This window comes from Boleophthalmus pectinirostris, unplaced genomic scaffold (genome assembly GCF_026225935.1).
Source record: "Boleophthalmus pectinirostris isolate CB_2022bp ecotype Guang Dong unplaced genomic scaffold, ASM2622593v1 HiC_scaffold_4, whole genome shotgun sequence".
NCBI classification, from domain to species: domain Eukaryota; kingdom Metazoa; phylum Chordata; class Actinopteri; order Gobiiformes; family Gobiidae; genus Boleophthalmus; species Boleophthalmus pectinirostris.
In genome coordinates this window covers 30,308,928-30,317,918 of record NW_026571353.1, presented here as the reverse complement: position 1 = coordinate 30,317,918, position 8,991 = coordinate 30,308,928, and positions in this window count along the sequence as shown.

The window sequence follows — 8,991 nt, the reverse complement described above, 5'->3', positions numbered from 1 at the left end:
CGACTCTGTTCTCTTCAGCATTCGCCTCCTGCTAGCAAGCGCTTCTCTGGACACTTCAATCCTTCAATACAATAGTGACCTAAACCTAACCTGAATACTTACCTATAGGAACAATAGACGTAAACACATAGGCAGACTCTCACTCTCAATAGAACAGTTTAACAATGCAAAAAGGAATTATCTAAGGCAGTTAAATTACTTGTATTCCGCATTATTGTTATAATTTTTTGTCATTTTGTCATGGAAAAAAATCTATGTAGTTAAACGCAGATAGGCCACAGTTTTGAGGGCTACTTTTACAATATACTGAGGCAAAAATAATGTTCAAAATACAATACAAAACATTTAAATACGCCATATAAGCAAATGAATCTCTCTAGTATGTATCAACGTACAAAACAGTGAAATTTCTCAAAAAATACACTTTTTAATCAAAATTTGTACTTATTTTTGAATTGTATTGCTTATATTTTAGTCATATCTGCTCAAATATTAAACTTGGTGGAGGGAAGCCAAGTTAAAATACTATCATAAAGGTGTTTTAATGCATACAAACTCGTTAGTATTTTAACGCAACAAATCGTTAACGCAGTACTTGACTCGCCATAGTATTATTTGTTGTCAAAACACAACAAAATTTCAAGTATTGTCTATCACTGACACGAAAATTCAGATTTAAATGCGGAATTCAAGCCATTTTAACTAAGAATATTCACTTTTTGCAGCTTACCGTCATTGATAAAACTGAGACTAGCTGATATAGTAATACTGTACAGTCCACCTTAAGACCTTTAATCTTGATGTCCTAAAGTAATATAAGGAATAGTGTGTTTAGCTTTGAGAATTTTCCTCTTTTTATTTTTGTACATGTGATTTTCTAGGTTGGGTTTAGTCTCCAGAAGCTGCCAGAGTCCCCCTCTCTCCTAGAACATGTAGCAGCTTTCATTGCATCGTGTGTTTGTTGATACTGTAGACTGTAATGACGCGTGCATGGGTGAGTCCAAAACAGTCACGAGAGAGAAGAAGAGATTTGCCATTGAAAATATTCTACCTTGGATTAAAGATGTACTAGGTAACTTTTCTGGTGGAGGGTGTGCTGTTATGCTTGTTCCAGTGGAGGTGTTATAGTGTTGCCTTAGATGTTTTACAGTACAGCTTTAATATTATCTATCTCCATGGACACCAGGTCAAGTTATAGGTCTGATCTGTGGAGAGGTGACCCTGCTCTTAGTAAGCTATGTTGTATTCATAGCCAAAAATAAATAAATAATAATAAAAATAATGTTTTTATTACAGTGAAAAGTGTTTAATTCATCTCTGAGTGGGCTTAAACCTCCACAAAACGACTTTTTTCTCAATGGAAATGCCGTTCCTTTGGCTATAATATTTCACAGTATGGCGCAAAATGTGTCTGTCTCCATGGAGAATATTCCAGAGTATGGCTTTAACTTTCTATTTCCACCATTAGTTAAAAAATTACATGGTGTTTTGTAAGGAATAAAGCCCCTGTTGAAAAAAAATGCAAGATAGATACATATCATTGCAAAGACATCTCCATGGAGACAGGGAGGTAGCGGGCCCCTCACCAGAAAAGTTACATAGTGTAGCTTTAAAGGTGCATTGTGTAAATTTTGTGGTGGAGGGTCTGTCTTCTCGATGGACACGTTATTGCTTTGGAATGTTTCACAGTATGGCATTAAACCTTTCTATCTTCATGGAGACCAAGACTATGTTCAGACTGCAGCCTGAAGTGACCCAAATCAGTTTTTTTCACCCCAATGTGATCTGTATCTGATTTTTTAATGACAGTTTGAACGACACAGATCCGATTTTTTCAAATGCGACCCAGGACACTTGGATATGTGCTCCTAAAACCGATACATATCCGATCTTTTGACATGTGACTTAAGTCTGAACGGTCAGGTCACATCCCACATACACGTCAGGCTCGGAGTCTAGTCAAGGGAGGGAACGCGAGGTTAGTGAGTTCATTAATATTTTAGGGGATCGCTGTGTTCAGGCCAAATTGGAGGGGTTTTATTGGAACCGGGCATTTTTTGAAATGACTGCCAAAGAAATGTCCTGACTCCAATGTCAACAAAAAAAAAAGAGCCTACGAGCCAAATACAAGGAGGCTCAAGAGTCAAACAAACGATGGACGTGGATGTGTAACCTGTCCATTTTACGAAGAACTGGACCATATTTTGGGAGACAAGCCGAGCCCGTTTAAAGTTCACACTGGAGATCACATACAAATCGCATTTAATTGGAAATGTGAACGACCTCGCAAAAAAAATCCGAATTGAGCATTAAGCCCTGCAGTCTGAACGTAACCCAAATCAGACCAAGTTACAGGTCAAATCTGTGGAGAGGCAACCCCGCTCACAGTCAGAATGCCTGTTTTTCTAGACATTTTGAGCTATAAATCCACCTGTAAATGAATAAATGTAAGGTCGATTTGTTTCATGTTATTCTGTGGAACATTCCAGGCAGCGCAACGACATCTCCACAGAAACAAGCAGGTAGCGGACCCCTCACCAGAAAAGCCATGCGGTGCAGCTTTACGTGGCCTTTTATCATCCTCACCCGGCCTTCCTCGCTTCTCTGCTCTACGAACCAAGTCCATGTGATAATAGTCCGTTTTTTTTGCTGTCTGTAGATGTCTTGATGATTGTTTTTTTGGATTTTGAGTTGAATGAGACTAGCATGCTGCCAAACGTCAATCATATGCGCTGTTAAATCTAAAGACAAGCCTTAGCCGTTCTATGGTCAGCTGGTCAGTGAGCTCGGGCAGGGGAAATACAGCCATACTATTAAAAATGACCCTTCACTTCGCGCCTAGCATGCTATCGTTTATGTTGTCGTAGTAACGGTAAAGAATGGAGTCAGTGCTGTGTAGGAGTTGATGCGAAATCACTCGGGATTATGGTGGTCCAGAAGGTTACGCTGATTCGTTATGAAAGACAGTTACGCAAATGAAGGGTGAAATTACGAGATCAAATATTTCAGTTCGAGTATTTTAAAAAGAGACTTCATTTCGTCACTACTTTCTAATGAAAATTACTAAAGATTAGGGACGTAACGATATCAAAATCCCCCGTGATACATATCTCAAGGTTCGATATTTATTGCGATATTTTGTAGAGGTTTACAAAACTTTTTCCATTTAAAAGCCTTGGAAAACCTTTGGTGCTGTTGTAATATGAAGAATTAAGATTTAAAAGTGCTTAATAACAGCTTTTCTCCATGGAGTCTACACTGACAACACCAAAGGATCATGGTCTATGTAGTTCCCTCTGTATTTTTAGTTACTACACCACAAGTTTAGCAAAGTCTGTACGTTTTACAGAATAAGAAAGACGTTAAAATGACAAAGAAAGACATTAGAATCACCATAATTATTCATTTAAGCAAACAGACTTGCAATTCGATTTATTGTGATGGGCTTTGATCTGTGAGACTTTTGACGATGCAATATCACTATATTTCGGTTATTGTTACATCCCTACTAAAGATGCTTGATAGTACAATGAGGTTCATTTGGTCTTCCGATAATTTATGTTATCAGGTTCTTTTTTCAGACCAAGAGTTTGTTTTCATACCTGACAGTTTCGACGGATTGAAGAGGCAATCGAAATATAGAAACGTACCCATGAGACTATAAACCGGGACGAGGGGGCTTTTTTACTCTCACACACCGGGGATATTGTCCTGAGGAAGTCGGACTGCAGATGGCGCTGTCGTCCTGCCTCCACCGGTAGAAAAACAGTGCCCAAACCTGTTTAAATCAGTTGACCAGACAGCACCATCACATGACCATTCTGAAGAAGACCGCTAGTGACCAGTCGAAAACAAATTCTTGGTCTGAAAAAAGAACCTAATAACACAAAGATGCTTGAATTTGATTGAGAAAGTTAAATGTTTTGCACTAAAATACATGCTCTATGCAAAGAGTATCTTAAATTAAAACACAAAATTGGTTTAAATTGCTCTTATCTCTTACCTGATTTTTCCTTTAGCACATTTTAACACTTTCAAATGTTAAAAATAGTCAAAAAAGGCATTTTGAAATATATAAATGATTTCAAAACAAATGACACCAAAGCAACACAATTTTTGCAATTTTGAAGACTAGAATAATTTTTTTCCCACACTTAATCAGATTTCCGCAATTTGACTCTTCAAGTGTTTAAACATGGAAAAATAACAAAATCGGCTACAGAAAATTTCAAAACACAATTAAATTATGACAAAAATTACTCGTAACAGTTGGAAAACTTGTGGACCACCATATGCCCCAACGAGTGAAGCCTTTTCCAAAATATTGTCAAAATACGTTTTTCTATTTTAGTCTCTTTCCATTGAAGAAAAACACGTGTGCCAAACATGTCCCTCCCACACATCGTTCGTACGTTGCATAGTTTAATAAGAAGACGAAGAACTCCAAAAAGAAATGCATGACTTATTCCCATTATATTGTAGATTCTATCCAAATAATGTAAATATATATATATACATCACTATATGTTAAAAATTTAGGAGCATTCTCGTAGCGATCGCTGTGAGATGCAATGGGCCAACAAGTGCAATATTTTATGAATGAACCTTGTACATAGATTTTCCTGATTTGAATGAGGTGGATGCAGCGTTATGAGGTCTTCGCACAGTTTTTTTTCCATCGCTTTCGAACTAAAGTCAAAATTTGTAATCGAGAGAGGCCTGTTCGAACCAGAAAGAGTCATTTTTACAAGGGAGTGATATGTTTTTGTCTGATTTGTGTCCAAAGCGATTGAAAAAAACTGCAACGTGAGACTTGTAAAACGCTTGTGTGAATGAGAAGTACTATGAAGATATAAAAATGAGTGGATATTCAGTGTTTGTGAATACCTTTTGTACAAATGTATCCACGTGGTATAACCGCTAACTGTTGTGCTCATGTCCAATGCAGTGTTGTCCAGTCTGGGAGGTGACTGTCCACTCCTTAACATAGAAAAACAATGAGGGACGAATCTTTAACTAGAAGAGTGTATGCGTACCATTATTATTGCTATAGCCATCCATTGAAAGACCTTAATCAGAATAAGAACAAATAAAGCCACTACACATTCCCTTGTAACTGATAAGTGCAGGCAATGTATGAAGTATGTTTTGAAATTATAATAAATAATACAGTATTATCTGGGATTCTTGCTGTTTTGTGCTCTTTGGTAAGGTTAAAATGGGAGTCTGTGGAAATGCATGTAGTATCCTGTAGGTGTGGGCGCCCTCTAGTGTTCAGTGAGTTAAACTAGATATGTGACAAAGCAGAATTTCTCACACTGAAGCTTTTATTCACAGAAAGCTCTTCAGTAGTGAGATGAACGATAATAATAGTCACATAACACAACTGGATCTCTAATAAGTGAAATGTGTTTTAAGGAAATAAGAGCCATTTTTCATCTTGACACTAGTATCGGTTAATCCTCCTGCACCTCTAGGTACATTTTTGTACATCTCAGTTTTTCTTTTTTGCATAACTTTGACTATATTGCACCAAATAGCACCAAAATTGACAAGTTTGTGTATTTTGTGGTGTGTTTTAATTTTTTTGTGTGTGCTTTACTTCAAGATCACATTAATTGAACGGTCTATAATTAAAATACTCACACTTCTGGTCCTTAGGTACATTTATGTCCCATTGACTTCCATTCAAATTCAAATTTTTTTATTTTAAAAATTTTTTAAGGGGTGCACAAGGGTTAATCCAAACCAGTCCAAACCAACTTTATTTGTACAGCACATATTATAAACAAGACAGTTTCCAAAGTGCTTTACAAAATCTGCATAATTATGTTTCAACCATGAGCAAACTAATACAATAAAAATCAATAATAATAATAATAATAATAATAATAATAAAATCAATGAACAAAAATGATCAAATCCATACATTAAAGCAGTACTAAAAACAAAAATTGATTAAAAACTATAAATAAATAAACAGATAAATAAAAGATACAGAGGACCACACAATTCACGTGGTGTTAAAAGCCAGAGAATAAAAGTGGGTCTTAACACAAGACTTAAAACACTCCACTCAGACAACAAAAGCTGAATCAGTGAATTCCTAAGACCAAGTTTTGGCAAAAAGGCAAATTTAGTCTTAAGATGCTGTAAGTATCAGTTACCATTGTTTTGAGTTCATAGTTTATTTCTTCATACAAAGATCACACAAAGAATCTAAATTGTGTTTCTCACTATACCATAAGTAATAAATAAATAAATAAATAATGCAAAAGGCATAGTGCAAGGCATAAGAATTTTTGAGGGGGAGAGTCAAGGGTGGTCTGAGTCCAAGTGCTCTTTGGGGAGTTCTGTTCTTGGGGAGACACAGATTTCAAGCTTCGTGGCAGCCTGGTGAGTAAAGAGGGGAGAGAGTTCAGCATCCTAACAGCCTGGTGGATGAAGCTGTTAGTGAGTCTGGTAGTGCAGGAACGGTAACTCCCGTACCTTCTCCCAGAGGGCAGGAGGCATGAACAGATGGTGTGCGGGATGGCTTAAACTTATCTATCTTGAATTTGTTTATTACAGATGTATTTTAATGCCAGAAAGTATGCGTTCTCACTGTGAGCAGGCTCCAGTCTCCACAGATATGACCTGTAACTTGGTCTGTTTGCATCACCTGCTTGTCTCCATGGAGCTGGATGAGTTTGATGTCATACTGTGGAATATGATGAGACAGTCAACCTAACAAGTTACATACAAATATAATACAAAATGGAATAATGTTTTGAGTATAGAGCAGCATCAAAGATATATATTGCAGTTTATATTGAATTATTCATTCTCTGAGCTACAACTACATAAGCTACAACTGCCCTGGGGCTGACTGACTGAAGTTTGGCTGCCAATCTCTGACCACCACCAACCTCTCACACATCACATTTGATACAGATGATGAGTGAAGTGTCCTGCTCAATGACTCAACAACAGTATGCACTGGTTAGAAGTGGGACTGAACCTTGTGGATGCAAACTCTAACCACTAAGCTTCATATAAGGGATTTATCTGTGTCCTTTTTGTTATTTTCTAGAGACAAAGCAGATGTGAAGCACTAGTCTGGGTAAATTACATGATTATATGATTACCTGATTAAATTGAATACTGCAGGGACCAGACACCACTGAATTCTTTTTAAATCATTTATGGATCTCATGCACAAAAGCTGCTTAAGGCCTGTGACATTTAGGTTTGACTCAGGCGCCATCTAGTGGGGAAAAGTTCATATAACCTCATGCACTGGATGTAGAAAAAGACAATCAAATGTGGTGGGACATGCAGGGCAAACTCTGGAAGCTTAAGACAAATAAAAACTGCAAAAGTGCCACATAATTTGAATCATTATCAGTTGTCAATATATCACGATATATCCTGATACTAAAACAATGGATTATATGTTGCGATTTATCAATAATTACTACTAATAATAATTTAGTCAACTACACCTTCAAGAGAACACAATTGTATGACTTTTTTTTAAAATCATGAGAACAGTGAATGTTATTAATGAACTTTTATGAAAAATATTATTTAAGAATTCGATTCAGATACATTTTGAATCGATTTGAGAATTGTGCAATGAAGTATCACGATATATCATTATTTTCTTTTACACCCCCAATGCTGACTGACCAAAATGTCTTGTGAGGAAAACAAATGTAAATGTTCATTAATATATGTTGTAGCTTTACAAATAAATAAATAAATGAATAAATAGGAAAGTGTATAAATGTCACTTTCTATAATTTATGTGCAGAAAAGTGTGACAAGGGGCAGGCGGCAAAATGGCAACCAAAAGAGAGACAATACTATGAAAATAAATAAATAAAATAAATTAAATGAAAATGACAATAAGAAGCTGGAGGAGCTGGAGGAAGTGTCTGGGGTGAGGGAAACCCGGGAGCCTGTACTTAGACTGTTGCCCCACGACCCGGCCCTGCAAGCAGAAGAAAATGGATGGATGGACGATAAGAAGCAGGAGGTGTTCCGGGCATGTCCCACTGGGAGGAGACCCCGGTGAAGTACCCAGGACACGCTGGAGGGACTATGTCTCTGGGCTGGCCTGGGAACACCTTGGGGTTCCCCTGGAGGAGCTGGAGGAAGTGTCCGGGGTGAAGGAAGTCTGGGAGTCCCTGCTTAGACTGCTGCCCCTGATAAGTGGAAGAAAATGGACTGATGGACAATAAGAATGTGTGTTTACTCTCAGAAAAAGTGACAAAGTATTAATAGAAGCCAAAATAGCATAAAAATTCGCTCTTTCTGGTTCAGCCTATTCACTTATGGTTCAAACAGGCCCTTTCATTATTATGGTACAAATGAATGAAGAGCCAGGAGTCAGTCTTAGGCAGAATCAACCCATGCTTTTATTGAATCCATTGCATATAAAACTTTTTTTCATGTTTTTTATCGTTTTATACGTAAAGTCGTATGATCTACAGTGCTATCCAATAGACTGCAATTAACAAGGAATCCATTAAAATAACATTTTTAATTGTCCTGTGAAAACTTCCAGACAAGTTGGCATTCTAAAGACGTAACCCAAAAATAATTTGTCCTGAAGACCTTTAAAGTTACAGTTTGTGTATCTCTCATACCATAAAAAATAGAACACAGAATGACAAAAGAACCCACTGTTTCCATTGGTCCAGGGCTGTTTTAAATCTACAGTATGCGTGTCAACATAAGAGCTCTCGTTGGGCGGGGCGGCTGTCAACTACCCCCTATCCCCGCCCCTTTTTGTACACAAGCCCCATCCGCCTCCCGAAGAGCCCCGCCCAGGCAGAAAGATGTCAGTGATAGTATTTTTTGGGATATTGCAAGTCGTGTGGGTGGAGTGTAGAGCGTGAGGATACTGAACGGACAGCTGTCTGTGCAGGTGCAGCCAGAATGAATGCAGCAGTGGCTCAACTGACAGGTGCTCTCCAGGACTGTGCTTTGTAAACAGTGGCAGGT